This window comes from Camelus bactrianus, chromosome X, assembly GCF_048773025.1.
Source record: "Camelus bactrianus isolate YW-2024 breed Bactrian camel chromosome X, ASM4877302v1, whole genome shotgun sequence".
In the NCBI taxonomy this organism is placed as follows: domain Eukaryota; kingdom Metazoa; phylum Chordata; class Mammalia; order Artiodactyla; family Camelidae; genus Camelus; species Camelus bactrianus.
The window spans coordinates 40239042-40256389 of NC_133575.1; positions in this window are offsets into that span (position 1 = coordinate 40239042).

Consider the following 17348-nt stretch of genomic DNA (forward strand, 5'->3'; position numbering starts at 1 on the left):
GGTATTTTTCCTTTGTATTATCATGGATTTTATTTAATTTTTGTGACTCCTTTGTAAATTTTTGGCTTGTTGTTACCCTTTTTTGTAAATCTATCAACCCATTACTATAACTGTTTTTATTAAACTGATAGTAACATGATCTCAAACCCATCCTACTGTTAAAAAAAATTAAAAAAGAAAAAAATATATTCTATATTTCCCTGCCTCCCTCTCCCACTCTCAGTGATTTGTATGTCTTCTTTTCTAATTTCATGTTTACTTTATTTGTAATTCATGAGTTATCACCTTTCCAGTTGTGTGTTTCTCATTTCTGTAGCATCCTGCTGCTTTTCTATTTAGAATAGCCCTTTCAATATTTCTTTTAGCATGGGTTTAGTGTTGCTAAACTCCTGAAGCTTTTTTTTTGTCTGTGAAACTCTTTATTTCTCCTTCTATCCTCAAGGATAGCCTTGCTGGATAAAGTATCCTAGGCTGCATCTTTTTTTTCATTCAGGGCTTTGAATATATCTTGCCACTCCCTTCTGGCCTGTAGTGTTTGTGTAGAGAAATCAGCTGAGAGCCTTATGGGGGTTCCCTTGTAACTCACTCTTTGCTTTTCTCTTGCTGCCCTTAAGGTCATTTCTTTATCCTTGACTCTGGTCATCTTGATTATGCTATGTCTTGCTGTGGGTCTATTTGGGTTCTTCCTGTTTGGGACCCTTTGAACTTCCTGTACTTGGATATCTGATTTCTTCTTTAAGTTTGGGAAGTTTTCAGTCATGATTTCTTCAAAAACCTTTTCAATCCCCTTTGTTCTTTCTTCCCCTTCTGAGACCCCTATTATGCGAAGATTAGAGCGCTTTATGTTACCCCATAGGTCCCTTATGTTGCTTTCATTTGTTTTTATTTGTTTATCTTGCAGTTGTTCTGATTGGGTGCTTTCTGTTGTCCTGTATTCTAGGTCACTAATTCGTTCCTCTGCATTAACTACTCTGCTTTACACAGCCTTTAGATCTGTTCTCGTCTCAGCCAATGAGTTTATGAATTCTACTTGGTTCTTCTTTATAGCTTTGATTTCATTTTTGATATATTATATCTCTAAACACTATCTCTTTTAGTTCCTTCAATATTTTGAGCACTCCTTTTTTGAAATCTTGATCTAGTAGGCTATCAATGTCTATTTCATTGATCATTCTTTCAGGGGATTTCTCTTGTTCTTTTAATTGGGAGTGGTTTCTCTACTTCTCCATCTTCCTCATATGTCTCTGGTAGTGTGGCTTATGGAGTATCAGTTATCTATTGTGGTCCTTAAAAGAGTTTATTTATTTATCTATCTAGTGCCTATGTAGGAATAAAACAGATTTTTGGCGTCTTTGTCTTTTGAAGAGGACAATGTTCTGTCAGATTTCTGCAGGTGCTCTGGTTGGCTGAGTGGTTCCGTAGATGTGAGTCTTGGTGTATATGTGGGAGAGGGTGAGCTACGTGCGTCCTACTACTCTGCCATCTTGGCCTCCCTCTTCATTTCTTTCAAGTCACCTCTCTTTCTTGCTTTCTACTTGCTAGCTTACTGTTTTATTTCATAGATTAATAATAAGCTGTTTGAAGTGATTTTGATCCAGCATTAGAAATAGATAATTTTGGATGTCTAAATTTGTTGTAATTTATTGTTTTGCATTTGTTTCTCAGTGCCTGATTATTTAACAATCATCATATTATAATAAAATCATGAAGTAACACTCCTATATTTTTAAATTTATATATGCTTCACCCTCTTACATTTTGTAAATGTAGCTATATGCTGTCAACCAAACCATGTGATTGATTTACAGCATGATTAAAAGCTTCAAAATCCTCAATATTTATATGCTATATTTTGTTACTTTTAAATTTTATAATGACAACTACTTTTGATTTACTTGTGTTTTTGCCAATGGATCCATATTTGAACAATTTCCAGAATTCTTTTTCCTTAACTTGGAGGAATCTTCCAGGAACTTGTATGTCTTAAATTTAAAAAAAAATGTGAAACAAAGATTCATCTCTTTCTTGTATCCTTTCCTTTATCTTATCATAATCTAACAAAATGAAATGTCATACTTTTTACTTGAATACCATGTATGGTATAAGCTCATCATTATAAAATCATTTCTATAAAGTTAGCTCCCTTTCTGGCTACCCACCTTCTACCCTATGAATTTATTTCATAAGTGAAAAGAAAGATGTTTGTATGTAATGATTTTGAACAAGGGTTAGAACTAGCTATTTCTGAATATTGCAATTTGATATAATTTATTGGATCTGCCTTCATATTTCCCTGTGCTTGATTTTTTAACAGTCAAAATATTATAATAAATCTATGAATGTCTATCCTTTTTTAATTCACATTAACCTCTCCCTCTTTATAGCTGTATTTTACTAACCAAATCATGTAATTAATTTACACCATAAAAGAAATCAACAGCAGTTATATGCTAGAATTTGTTGCTTCTTTATTTCCTAATGAACTTTCTCTTCTGTGAATTCACATTTGTTTTTCTCAATAGGCCCACATTTTAAAGTTTCCAGAATCGATATACCTGAGATTTTTAACAGCAAAATCAACTTTTACACATAACTTACTTTTTCTATGCTCAAATCAGTTTCTTCCATGGTTCTAGGTCACTGGGGTGTGGCCAGGCATCTCTTTCCACTACTCACTCCAGGGAAAGCCCCCTTCTCACAAGCCCTTTCCTCACTCCCCCCTTAGAGGGAAGACTGCTGTGAAGGGCCAGATTCCGGAGCACTGTGAGCAGGACCACCATGCACTATGAGTGTGGGTGTGAGGTGACACCCATCCATGGAGGACATGTCCATGCCCTTCTCTCTTATCATACTAAGCGGTAGGTAAGCTGACTCCGTGCCTACCCATGATGGCCAGGTGCAGCTCCATCACTCTCTCTTCCTTCCTTCTCACTGGAGATTTCAGCCTCTATCACCCTTGCACACTAGGGGTCAGCTGGTGATGAAAGGTAGAAGTAGAGTCAAAGATATCTTGCTTCATTCTTGAGCCCAAGCCTGTTCTTCACTCCCCCTCGACAAGAAGGCTCTACACTGAGGAGCACTGGGACCTGGCCCAGTGAACGATGTCCCAGGTTCTTATGTGTATGTCTCCTTCAGGGAAAGCCCTGGGAGAGGGCAGATTGGCAGTGTAGGGTAGGAGGAGGGTATTGCTGTGTCCTCTGACCAAATACTGGTCCCACACTGTCAGATCCTCACCAGCAACTCCACACCTCCACATGTCTCTCGCTCTACTGCAGATGGCGAACCCATGTACCCAAATGTCATAACCCACACTGAAATGGCACATGGACCCACTGAAATAGACATGCCCTTGGGTGTCACCATGCTGTCATCCAGAGGCCAGCACTTGTGTTGGCAAACTTGCTGGTGGATTCAATTCACAAAAAGATAACGTAAATGTCCAGTGATAGCTTAGGGCCTCCTGAAGTCCAGTGGTTCCCCCACACCTGCTTTCCATCAGGGGCTCATGCACCAATGTGAGGTACCACGAAGCCAGTGCTCTTGTCCTTAAACTGATCCTACTGCAAGCATGGAAGCATGGAGTCCTTGTTTAGACCTCATGTTATCTCTCAGCACTTTGGCCTTGACATTCAGATTGTCCAAATTGTAAACACATTCAGTGGTTGACTCACTGCCTGCTGCTGTTTCTCAGTTAGAATTGGCCACTTCAGGTCATACTCAGTAACTACACCTACATATAAAAGAATTATCCACTTATTTTGCACATAATTTATTTTATGTACCTCATCTTTTACAATTGTCTTCAACTAGACAACACATATCCCTACTTCCCTTTTGAGAAATGCCTTTCCACTATCATTAAATTGTATATGCATAATGTTTTGCACAACTCTTATTGTATCTAGCCAATAACCACCCTCTTCAATGCCCTCTGCCTCAAATAAAAGAAGGATCTGAGGATCAAAATTATCCGATGATCGTTTTTCCTTGATGACCACTCTCTGAATGAGCCTCACAAGTGTGCTGCTTGATCAACCTCTTGCTTAGACCTGTGTTAGCTGTCCTGGGGCTGCTCTTAACCCCTGGTAAATTGGTGTCATGCTCTCATAAACTCTCATCATGCTTGCTTTTCTGTCTTTGCAAATACATCCTACTGAGGGGCCATACCCATGCAGCATACACCATTACACGAAGGTACCCAAATATGTTCATTGCAAACTTTAACTCATTGTCTCAGGGGAATGGAGTGGAGGGAGGATCTGATGGTAAACTAAGGTCATCATACCAGAGATTTCTGTGTGGTTAGCCCTCCTCCACTTCAGTTCATGCAAGTCCTCAAGACATTACCTGTAATCCTCCATCAGCTTACGGTCACAATTCAGGCCCCTGGTGAATTATAACAAAGCACAGAGCTTGGGAAATATTAGCATTTCAATGCCAAAATATGGCTGTTTCTTTCTACTGAGTCTCATTCATCTAACATCACCCGCAAAAATGTCCTTGGGATCAAGTGATCAACTTACAACCTTTTTGCAGCTTGTGATAGTCAATTCTCTGGTTCATTTTAGAGGTTTGATAAAAGAAATTCCCAAAACCGGCAGCAAGGCAACTTCCATCTGGAATTCTTGCTTTGTCCCCGAGGGGACTCAGTCTCTTTCCAGCACCCCACAGTGGGGAGTGTTCCCTGGTATACATAGGAAAGACTTGATAAGATACTTCTTGTTTTCCTTTCTACAAAAGTGATGCACACATCAGTCTCTTACCTTTACAGTATGTGCTTCCCACATAGCCACCTGAATGGAGCCTGCTTCAGAATGAGGAGTGAGTTCTTGTCCCTGTCCCTGTCTCTGCAGCTTTATCATTGGTGCGATCCCAGCTGCTAGGTTTTCACCAGAAGCGATCACTGTGTATCACTTTGCTGTACACCAGAAACTAACACAAAGTTGTAAATCAACTATACTTTGGTAAAGGATAAAAAAGATATTTTTTCTTCCAGTTTTATTGAGATATTATTGACATACAGCACTATGTACATTTAAGTATACAACATGATTTGCGTTAGATATATCATGAAATGACTGCCACAGTAAGTTTGGTGAACATCCATCATCTCACATAGATCTGTAAGTAAATAAATAGAAAAACAATTTTCCTTGTGATGAGAATTCTGAGGACTTACTCTCTTAACTGTCATATATAACACACAACAGTGTTAATTCTATTTATCATTTTGTACATGTAACCACTAGTACTTATTTATCTTGTCACTGGAAACTTGTACCTTTTGACTGCCTTCATCCAATTTACCCTGCCCCTACCGCCTGCCTCTGGTACCCACAAATCTGATTTCTTATGCCCATGTGTTTGTTTCTTTGTTTTGTTTCCTTTTGAGGTATAATTGACTTACAACACTATATTAGTTCCTGGTGCACAAAATAGTGATTGGCTATTTATATATATTTCAAAAGGATCACCGCAGTAAATCTAGTTACCATCTGTTACTATACAAAGATATTACATGATTATTGCCCATGTTCACCATACTGTACATTTCATTCCCGTGACTCATTTGTTTTGTATCTCAAAGTTTGTGCCTCAGTCTCCCTCACCCATTTCAATCCTCCCCCTAACTCCCCCCTCTCTGGCAAACACCTGCTTGTTCTGTGTATTTATGACTCTATTTCTGTTTGGTTATTTTTGCTCATTCATTTTGTTTTTTAGATTCTACATATAAGTGGAATCATACATTCAGTACTTGTCTTTCTCTGTCTGAGATAGTACACTTAGCATAATGCCCTCTAGATCCATCTATGGTGTTGCAAACAGCAAGATCTCATTCTTTTTAATGGCTGAGTAATATTCCATTGTAGATATACTACATCTTCATTACCCATTCACTTATTGATGGACACTTAGGTTGTTTCCATATCTTCACTGTTGTAAATAATGCTGCAATGAACATAGGTACATATATCTCTTCAAATTAGTGTTCTTGCTTTCTTTGGATAAATACTCAGAAGTAGAATTACTGGATCATATGGTAGTGCTATCTTTAACTTTTTGAAGAACCTTAATATTGCTTTCCATGGTGGTTGCACCAATTTACATTCCCAGCAAAGTCCATGGGGGTTCCCTTTTCTCCACATCCTTACCAACACTTGTTGTCTTTTGAAGAGTGCCATTTTGACAGGTGTGAGGCAATATCTCATTTGATTTGCATTTCCCTGATGATTAGTGATTTTTAAGCATTTTTTCATGTGTCTGTTGGCCATGTGTATGTCTTCCTTGGAAAAATGTCTACTCAGGTCCTCTGCCTATTTTTTAATTGGATTGTTTTGTTTTTTGATGTTGTTGTATGAGTCCTTTATATAATTTTGATATTAAGCCCTAATTGGATATACTGTTTGCAAATATCTTCTCCCATTCAGTAGGCTGCTTTTTGTTTTAATAGTTTCCTTCACTGTGCAAAAGATTTTTAGTTTGATGAAGCAACATTTGCCATATTTGCTTTTGCTTCCCTTGACTGAGGATACATATTTTTAAAACTATTGCTAAGACTGATGTCAAAGAGCATACTACCTATATTTTCTTATAGAAGTTTTATGGTTTCAGGTCTTACATTTAAGTCTTTAATCCATTTTGAGCTTATTTTTTGTATATGGTCTGAGAAATTAGTCTAATTTGATTCTTCTGTGTGTAGTTGTCCAGTTTTCCCAGCACCATTTATTGAAAAGACTGTCTTTCTCTCATTGTATATTCTTGTGTCCTTTGTCTAAGATTAATTGCTTATATAAGTGTGGCTTTATTTCTGGACTCTTTATTCTGTTCCATTAATCTATGTGGCTGTTTTTGTGCCAGTACCTTGCTGTTTTGATTACAGTAGCTTTTTAGTATAGTCTGAAACAGGGAGCTTGATAGTTTCATTCTGCTCTTGTTTTTTAAGATTGTTTTGGCTATTTGGAGTCTTTTGTGTTTCCGTATGAATTTAGAATCATATGTTCCATGTATTTAGGTCTTCTTTAATTGTTCTCAGTAATTATTTAATGTTTTCAAATAAAGGGTTGATCATCTTTTGTAAGATCTATCCTTAAGTAATTCTTATTTTTATGCTATTGCAAATGGTATTTAAAATTTCATTTTATGGATTATTTCTCTTGTATAAATATCCATTGATTAGAATAAAGTTATTGAATATTGACTCATAAATAGTTAATGTCAGTGATATAATTAACAGCAGTAATGTTCTCATTCTTGATTGGTAATTCCTGGTTTCTCCCTTTCATTTCCTTAAGTATTCTGGAGAGAGATTATCAATTGTGTTGATATTCTTAAAGATTACATTTGTTCTCTTTAATTTCCATTATTTTGTTGTTGTTGTTGTCTATTTCAGTGACTTCTGCACTTTTCTTTATTTCCTTTTTTCTGCTATTTTGGTTTTAGTTGTATCTGTATTCTTGTTTCTAAATATTTCACTTTACACCATTGATTTCATTTTGATTTTTAAATATAGATATTTTGTGCTATAAATTTGTTTCTAAGGACTGCTTTAGATGCATCCTACAGATTTTAACAAATTGTGTTTTATTTTTCATTCAGTTCAAATTACTTTCCAAATTTATTTTTTATTTCTTCTTTCACACATATGCTTTGTATTTTCTAAATATTTTTGGTATTTTACAGATACATTTCTGTTATTTACTTCTAATTTAATTTCATTGTGCTCCAAGAAAATCCTTTAAATTTATCCTTTCAAATTTAGTAAGACTTATTTATGGTCTAGAATACTGTCTATCATGGTAAATTTTCATGTACATATGAAAAGAATGTCTGTTCTTTTTTGTTGGGGAGAGTGTTCTAAAAATATTAATTAAATTAATTTGGGTAATAGTGTTTTCAAGCATCCTATACATTTACTGATTTTTTTTGTCAACTTGTCCAATTATGGAGATAAGAGACTTAAAATCTCTGGTCCTAATTGTGGATTCTTAAAGTCTCTGGTCCTAATTGTGGATTTTCCTTTCTTTCATTTATTTCCAAATTATGTTTTTAGGCATATAAATATTTAAATTTTTTAAGGCCCTCTTGATGAATTGGCCTCTTTAGGCAATTATCAATATAAATGATCCTCTCATAAATGACTCTCTTTACCCCAGTAATATATTTTATTCTGAAATATACTTTCTTTGATGTTAATATATCCATTACAGCCTTGTTTTGATTATGAATAGTATGATATATCTTTTCCCATACACTTACTTTTAACCTATATGTACCTTTATATTTAAAGTGGGATTTGTGTACACAGCACATAGGTGGATCTTACTTTTTAAAATCCAATTTGTCATGCTTCACATTGTACATTATTAGGAAAATGCAAATTTTAAAAATTACATATCACTACACACCTATTAGAATGGCCAAAATCTAGAACACTGGCAACATCAAATCCCTGCAAAGATGTGCATCAACAGGAACACTCTTTCAGTGCTGATGGGAATGCAAAATTGTTCAAACACTTTGGGAGATAGTTTGGCAGTTTCAAACAATATTAAACCTACTTTGACTATGTGATATAGCAATCATGTACATTGTTTTTTTACCCAAATGAGCTTAAAATTTCTGTGCACACAAAAACCTGCACATGGATGTTTACAGTACTTTTATTCATAATTGCCATAACTTGGAAGCAATCAAGGTGTTCTTCAGTAGGTGAATAGATAAATAAACTTTGAAACATCCAGACAATGGAATATTATTCAGCACTAAAAAGAAATGAGCTATCAAGACCTGAAAAGACATATAAGAACCTTAAGTGCAAATTACATAATGAAAGAAGCCAATATGAAAAGACTACATAATGTACAATTTCAACTATATGACATTCTGGAAAAGGCAAAACTATGGAGAGAGTTAAAAAACCAATGGTTTCTGGCAGTTAGGAGAGAGGGAGAGATGAGTATTTGGAGCACAGAGGGTTAGGGGAGCAGTGAAACTATTCTTTATGATACTGTAATGGTGTATACATGTTATATATATTTATCCAAACCCACAGCATGTACAACAAAAACAGTGAGCCCTAATGTAAACTGTGGACTTTGGGTGATAATGAAGCATCAATGTAGATTCATTGATTGTAAGTATACCACTCTGGTGTAGGAAGTTGATAGTGGAGGAGGCTGTGTGAACAGGAGGTATATGGGATGGCTCAGTAATTTTTGCTCAGTTTTGCTATGAATATAAAACTGTTCTAAAAAATAAAGTCTATTTAAGAGAAAATGGAAGTCAGTTTGTCAATCTCAAAGTTTTAATTGGTGCATGTAGACAATTTGTATTTATATAGTTATTGATATGATTGGATTTAAAGCTGTCATGCTATTTTCTACTTGCTCATCTATTGTTTTTTTTTCTCATTTAAAACATTTTAAATTAAGGGAGCATTTAATGATTCCATTTATCTCCTATATAGGCTTAATAAGCATAGCTCTTTGGATAGATACATTAGGTTTAAGTTTGATGCTTCCTTACTTATCACAATCTACCTTCAAATAATATTATACCACTTCACATGTGGATTTAGAATCTTACAACAGGATACTTATATTCCCCCCAGTCCTTGTTCTGCTATTTCCCAAGAAATTAGTTCCATATAACTTATAATTCCACAATGCATTGTTATGAATTTTGTTTTAAATCATCAACTATAAAATATTTTTAAATATGAAAATTAATCATTTATATCAACACATCAACAAGAGAAAGGACAAAAATCACATGATTATCTCAATAGATGCATAAAAAGCATTTGATAAAATTCAGCACCCATTTATGATAAAAACTCTTACCAAAGTGGGCATAGAGGGACTATATCTCAACATAATAAAAACTGTTTATTACAAACCTAAAACCAGCATAATACTCAATGGTCAAAAGCTAAAAGCCGTCTGCCCAAAATCTGGAAAAAGTCAAGGATGCTCACTCTCACCACTTCTATTTAATATAGTATTGGAAGTCCTAGCCATAGCAATTAGACAGGAAAAGGAAGTAAAAGGGATCCAAATGGGAAGAAAAGAGGTAAAACTGTCATTATATATAGATGACATGATACTATATACAGAAAACACTAAAAGCTCTACAAAAAAAAAAAAAAACTACTAGAGCTGATAAAAGAATTCGGCAAGGTAGCAAAATACAAGATTAACATACAGAAACCAGTGGCATTTCTTTACACTAACAATTAAATATCAGAACAGGAAATTAAAGAAGCAATCTCTTTTAAAATTGCATCCGAAAAAGTAAAATAGTTCGGAATAAATCTGACCAAGGAAGTGAAAGACTTCTATGTGGGGAACTACAAAGCACTGACTAAGGAAATTAAAGATGACTTAAAGAAATGGAAAGATATCCCATGTTCTTGGATTGGCAGAATTAATACTGTTAAAATGGCATTATTACCAAAAGCAATCTACAGATTGAATGTAATGCTTATCAAATTACCCAGGAAATTTTTTCACAAAATTAGAACAAATAATTCTAAAATTTATATGGAATCACAAAAGACCCGGAATTGCCAAAGCATTACTGAAGAAAAAGAATGAAGCTGGAGGAATAACTCTCCCAGAGTTCATACAATACTACAGAGCTACAGTAATCAAAACAGCATGGTATTGGTACAAAAACAGACATATGGATCAGTGGAACAGAATACAGAGCCCAGAAATAAATCCACAAACTTTTGGTCAATTAATCTTTGACAAAGGAGGCAAGGGCATACAATGGAATAAAGACAGTCTCTTCAACAAGTGGTGTTGGGAAAACTGGACAGCAGCATGTAAATCTGTGAAATTGGAATACTTCCACACACCGTACACAAAAATAAGCCCAAAATGGCTTAAAGATTTAAACATAAGACAAGACACTACAAACCTACTAGAAGAAAACATAGGGAAAACATTCTCTGACATAAATCTTAGCAATGTTCTCCTTGGGCAGTCTACCCAGGCAATAGAAATAAGAGCAAAAAAGGCCAAATGACACCTAATTAAAATTAGAAGTTTTGCACAGCAAAGGAAACCATAAGCAAAACAAGAAGACAACCTATAGAATGGGAAAAAATATTTGCAAAAGATGAGACTGAAAAGGGCTTAATCTCCAGAATATATAAATAGATCATACAACATAATAAGAAAAAAAACAAACAACCCAATCCAAAAATGGGCAGAAGACCTAAACAAGCAATTGTCCAATGAAGACACACAAATGGCCAATAGGCACATGAAAAAATGCTCAATATCACTAATTATCAGAGAAATGAGGTATTACCTCATTTCTACAATGGGGTATTATCTCACACTAGTCAGAATGGCCATCATTAAAAAGTCCAAAAACAGTAAATGCTTGACAGGCTGTGGAGAAAAGGGAACCCCCCTACACTGTTGATAGGAATGTAGCTTGGTGCCGCCATCATGGAAAACAATATGGAGATTCCTCAAAAGACTAAAAATATACATAACATATGATCCAGCAATTCCACTCCTGGGCATATACCTAGAGGGAACCCTAATTCAAAAATACACATGCACCCTAATGTTCATAGCAGCACTATTCACAACAGCCAAGATATGGAAACAACCTAAATGTCCATCAACGGGATAAGGAAGAAGTGTATATTTATACAATGGAATACTACTCAGCCATAAAAAATAATAACATAATGCCATTTGCAGTAACATGGATGGACCTGGAGAATGTCATTCTAAGTGAAGTAAACCAGAAAGAGAAAGAAAAATACCGTATGATATCACTCATATGTGGAACCTAAAAAAAAAAAGACAAATGAAATTATTTACAAAACAGAAATGGATTCACAGATATAGAAAACAAACTTATGGTTACCAGTGGGGGGAGGGGGTGGGAAGGGATAAATTGGGAGGTTGAGATTTGCAGATAATAACTGATATATATAAAATAGAAAAACAACAACTTTCTACTGTATAGCATGGTGAACTATATTTAATATCTTACAGTAACTTAATAAAAAGAATATGAATACGAATATATGTATATTCTTATATGTCTTAGCTATTTTGCTATACACCAGAAATTGACACAACATTGTAAACAGACTATACTTCAATAGATATATATTTTAAAATAGTTTATATCTATCTTCATAGCTACCACTTCCTATATTGTCTACTCATTTATGTAGATCATATTTCCATTTATAGTCATTTTTCTTGTACCTGAAGGAAATCTTGTAGCATTTCTTATAGTACATATTTACTCATAGTGAATTATTCCAGCTCCAGTATAAATGAAAAACTTTATTTCAACTTCACTTTTAAAAAGATATTCATCAAGTGAAAAATTCTGTGTTGACATTTATTGTTTCACCATTTTAAAAATGATATGCCACTTTCCTGATAATAAGGGTCCTATAATTCTTATTTTTGTTCCTCTTAATGATGCTATATTTTTCTGATTTTATACATCTCTAGTTGTAAAGGCAAAGCCCTGGGGAAGCAGGTTACAAAAATGTCATGAATGCACATTATGCAGTAACTGTGCATAGCTACTTGGCCATATCCTAAAAGCATAAGTGTCAGTGAAAAAAAACTTAAAAACCAGGATACATATTTATACTTTCAGCCATAATAAATTATCAGGGAATAAGTTTGCTCTCCCACCTAGATATCTATAAACCAAAAAAGTTATAAAGCTTATAATACTTAGAAATAAATCTGACCAAGGAAGTGAAAGACTTCTATGCAGAACTACAAAACATTGACTAAGGAAATTAAAGATGACTTAAAGAAATGGAGAGATATCCCATGTTCTTGTTCTCTCAACTCACTGGAAGAGGCTGACTCCAATTACTGAGGATAATCTCCTTTACTAAGTAGTCAAGTGTTTATAGATGTCAATCACAACTACAGCATACCTTCACTGCAAAACATAGAAAATGTTTGGTTGAATAACTGGGTACTAAGGCCTGGCAAAACTGGCATGTAAAACTAACCATCACAGGTATCACAAATATGTTCATTATCTTGACTATGGCAATTGCTTCAAAGATGTGTTTATATGCCGAAACTCATCAGATTGTACACTATAAATACGTAAAATTTACTGGGTGTCAATTATACCACAAGAAAGCTGTAAAAAAAAAAGAGAGAGGAATTATATATGTGATATATGATATGTAAATTCAATATATCTAAGAATAAGCTTATGTAAATCAAGAGCAAACTGTCTCACAGTACACAATTTTCAATTGCATAAAGAAAAATGATACATAGTAAAGAAACTAGAATCCTTGTCTTCATGAGAAGCATGGAGTGGGAGTGGAAAATAGGAACAAAAAGGACTGGATAAATGAATGGCAAATGAGGGGCTGGACAGAATGATGACAACAGTGATATGAGCTGGATTACGATTTTCTCAACCCTCTGATCCTCAAATATTCCTACCCTCCCTTTACTTGAACTAGTCTGACCTCTCAGGCCCTGCAGAAGTCACACTTGTTACTGCCTTAGGGACTTCTCCTAGGCTGCTCCTGGAAACCCTGAAGTGGTAACCCCTTGTCTTCTGTTCTTCCGTCTACCTCATGCTTATTTCTGAGGTCTCAGCTCACTTATCATTTCTTCCTGAAGATCTTTCCTGGCCACATACAACTTCATTCTCAATGTAAATTACTTGACCTATTTTCCTTTCTCATAGCACTTGTCAGTATTTGTCAGGACCAATGTATTTGTACATATCCGTTAGAGGGATCCTTTTGAAACATCTGGCTCATCGTTCCACTGCAAGCCCCAGGGTGAAGGTTACCACTGTCTGTTTTGTTATCCACTGCATATCCTGGGGGCCTGGTCCAGTGCCTAGTATATTATCGACTCTCAAATATGCTTGTGAGAGGAATAAATGAATGAACAATGGGATGAATGAATTGAAAATGGGATGGCAGAGGGATTGGTGGATGAATGTGCATATTCGTGGTTTTCCCACAGATGTGGCTCCACATGGGTCTGGCAGTGGGAAATGGACAGAGGTATATGAGGGACAACAAAGGGATGAAAGATTCACAACGTGGAACATGGGATAATGAATGGAAAGGAGAAGGAGGGACTGAGAAAAAAACCCAGCTGGAGGACTGAAAAGACACAGGACGGAGGGAGACAGAGAGGTAGCAACAGAGAGAGATGGAGGAGAGAGAAAGAAAGTGGGACTGCAAAGTGACAAGCAGAAAACCAAGGGCAGGCAGAAATCAAAGGAGCACCCCTCCCCGACAGCACGCCTTACTGGGTGATGATTGAAATAATGAATTCCAGACAAGCCCCTTTTTCTTTCCATCAGCACCAGCTCTTAACATCAGCCATGAAAAACTAAAGCGGTTTGTAGAAATTTAAGGCAACAAAGGTCCTACTCCATTCATTGCTTCTGGTGAAAACCTAGCAGCTGGGATCGCACCAATGACAAGGCTGCAGAGAACGGGACAGGGACAAGAACTCACTCCTCATTCTGAAGCAGGCTCCATTCAGGTGGCTATGTGGGAAGCACATACTGTAAAGGCAAGAGACTGATGTGTGCGTCGCTTTTGTAGAAAGGAAAACAAGAAGTATCTTATCAAGTCTTTCCTATGTATACCAGGGAACACTCCCCACTGTGGGGTGCTGGAAAGAGACTGAGTCCCCTCGGGGACAAAGCAAGAATTCCAGATGGAAGTTGCCTTGCTGCCGGTTTTGGGAATTTCTTTTATCAAACCTCTAAAATGAACCAGAGAATTGACTATCACAAGCTGCAAAAAGGTTGTAAGTATGATCACTTGATCCCAAGGACATTTTTGCGGGTGATGTTAGATGAATGAGACTCAGTAGAAAGAAACAGCCATATTTTGGCGTTGAAATGCTAATATTTCCCAAGCTCTGTGCTTTGTTATAATTCACCAGGGGCCTGAATTGTGACCGTAAGCTGATGGAGGATTACAGGTAACGTCCTGAGGACTTGCATGAACTGAAGTGGAGGAGGGCTAACCACACAGAAATCTCTGATATGATGACCTTAGTTTACCATCAGATCCTCCCTCCACTCCATTCCCCTGAGACAATGAGTTAAAGTTTGCAATGAACATATTTGGGTACCTTCGTGTAATGGTGTATGGCCCCTCAGTGGGATGTATTTGGGGAGGACAGAGTAAAGCAAGCATGATGAGAGCTTATGAGAGTACGACACCGGTTTCCCAGGGGTTAACAGTAGGCTCAGGACAGTTAACACAGGTCTAAGCAAGAGGTTGATCAAGCAGCACACTTGTGAGGCTCATTCAGAGAGTGGTCAGCAAGAAAAAGCGATCATCAGATAACTCCTTTTGATTCTCAGATCCTTCTTTTTCAGGGATGAGGGTGGTGACTGGTGAGAAGCCAAAAAGAACAGAGCAAAACATTACCAACAGACAACCGAATAATAGCTGAAAAACATTTCCAAAAAGAGCAGTAGTGATATGTGTTGTCTATTTCAAAGCAATTGTAAAATGTGAAGTACATCAAACAGTGTTCTGTACGAGGAAAGAAAGGAGTTTGATATGTGGAAGTAGTTACTGAGGAAGACCTGAAATGATCAATTCTGTTACTGGTACAACCAAAGAATAGAAGAAGCCAGTGGGCCAGCAAAGGGATGTATTTGCCCCTTTGGGCAGCATAAACGTTACAGTCAAAGTATTGAGAGAGAAAATGAGGATACACTGCTTCTGTGAGAACCAGCATAAGAATCAGAAACAGGCTTCATGTCATGTGAGCTTTGTGCATGAACCCCTGAGAAAAAAAAAAAAAATCAGGTGTGAGGAACCAATGGAATTCAGGAAGCCTGAACCAGCCCTCATATCAACAGACATTCTGGTTGCCAGTAGACCTGCTTTTGCATCACTGTTATTCCTAGGAATACAGAAGAGTGCTGCCATTCTGATATAAATCCAGAAAAGAGGAGCAGACCACTTAGGACCAATTAGGAAGGAACTCCCCAAGAAATGAATGGTGAACAAGCATCTCCATCTTCCTGGTGGGCTCTTGTAAGAGTCAGCATTCTTTCTCCCCAGTCTGCTGAAAAGAGCCTCCTAATCAGTTTCTTGGTTTTTCTATTCTTGCCGCTCTACAAGTCTCTGCACCTTTTCCCAGAAAATCCTTTTTAACAAAATGAGCATAAAACCCAATATGACAACACCTTGCTTAGAAACCTTCAATGGCTTTTTATTGCCTGATATAAGAAGTACGATTTTATGTCTCCAGGGGAACACATAAGTGAAATGTCATGAATACACAGTACGTGTTACCTGTGCATGGTCACTTAGACTTTGACCCATGCATAGCAGAGTGGATATATCTTAAAAGCACAGTGCTCAGTGAAAGTGTCTGAACATAAAAAAATTTAAGTGCTATCATGCTTCCAGCAACGATGGACTAACATGAATCCAATCTGCTCTCCCACCTAAGTATCTATAAACCGAAAAAGTTATAAAGCTTTATGTCGTGGCACCATGGGCCACACGGCAGTGATCCCGAAGAGAACGGAAACTAACGAGGTGTTTCCTTGGATCGCTCAGTTCCCCACAACTTCTCCCTGGACAGAGTTTACCGGCTGCAGCACAGGGAGATTGAACGCAAACGCAGCTCGACGGGTAACCTGAGAGAGGGAGACAGAGCTGAGAATTCCAAGAGGCCAACGTGACTAGAAATTTCTGGGAGTAATGGCAGGAAGAGAGCTGCACAGAGAGGTAGCTTGGGAGAGCTGCAAAGGTTTCCCATCTGGGTGCCACGTACGAGAAAGGGGTAGTGGTGGTAGGTGACTTTCGTTTTTCGAAGTGAGTACTGTGCATCATGGTGCCATTTGTTGAGATTGTGAAGATGGGACTTTTAAAAACAAGAAAGACAGGGGATGTGAGTGTGAGGGAGGGATGGATATACCAATACCACAGTGAGACAGAAACACCGTGAGGAGCCCTGGCGACGTCCAAGGGGAGATGTCATGTAGACAAGTGAATATATGGGTTTGGATCTCAAAGGTGAAGTTCAAAGTAGGGTGGCAGATTTTGGAGTTATTAGCGTATAATACCAAATTTAATTATATGGTATATGGCACATAGAGAGGCTGATCCAAACATGAATATGATAAAAGTTATCATCAGAAAAAAATTAAAACTCTATGTGGTGATGGATGTTAACTGGACTAACTGTGGTGATCATTTCACAATAATTACAAATATTGAATCATTGTGCTATACATCCAAAACGAATATACTGTTATATGTCAATGATACTTTAAAAAAAAAAAAAGGATAAAGAAAAATAAGAATAAAAAACAAA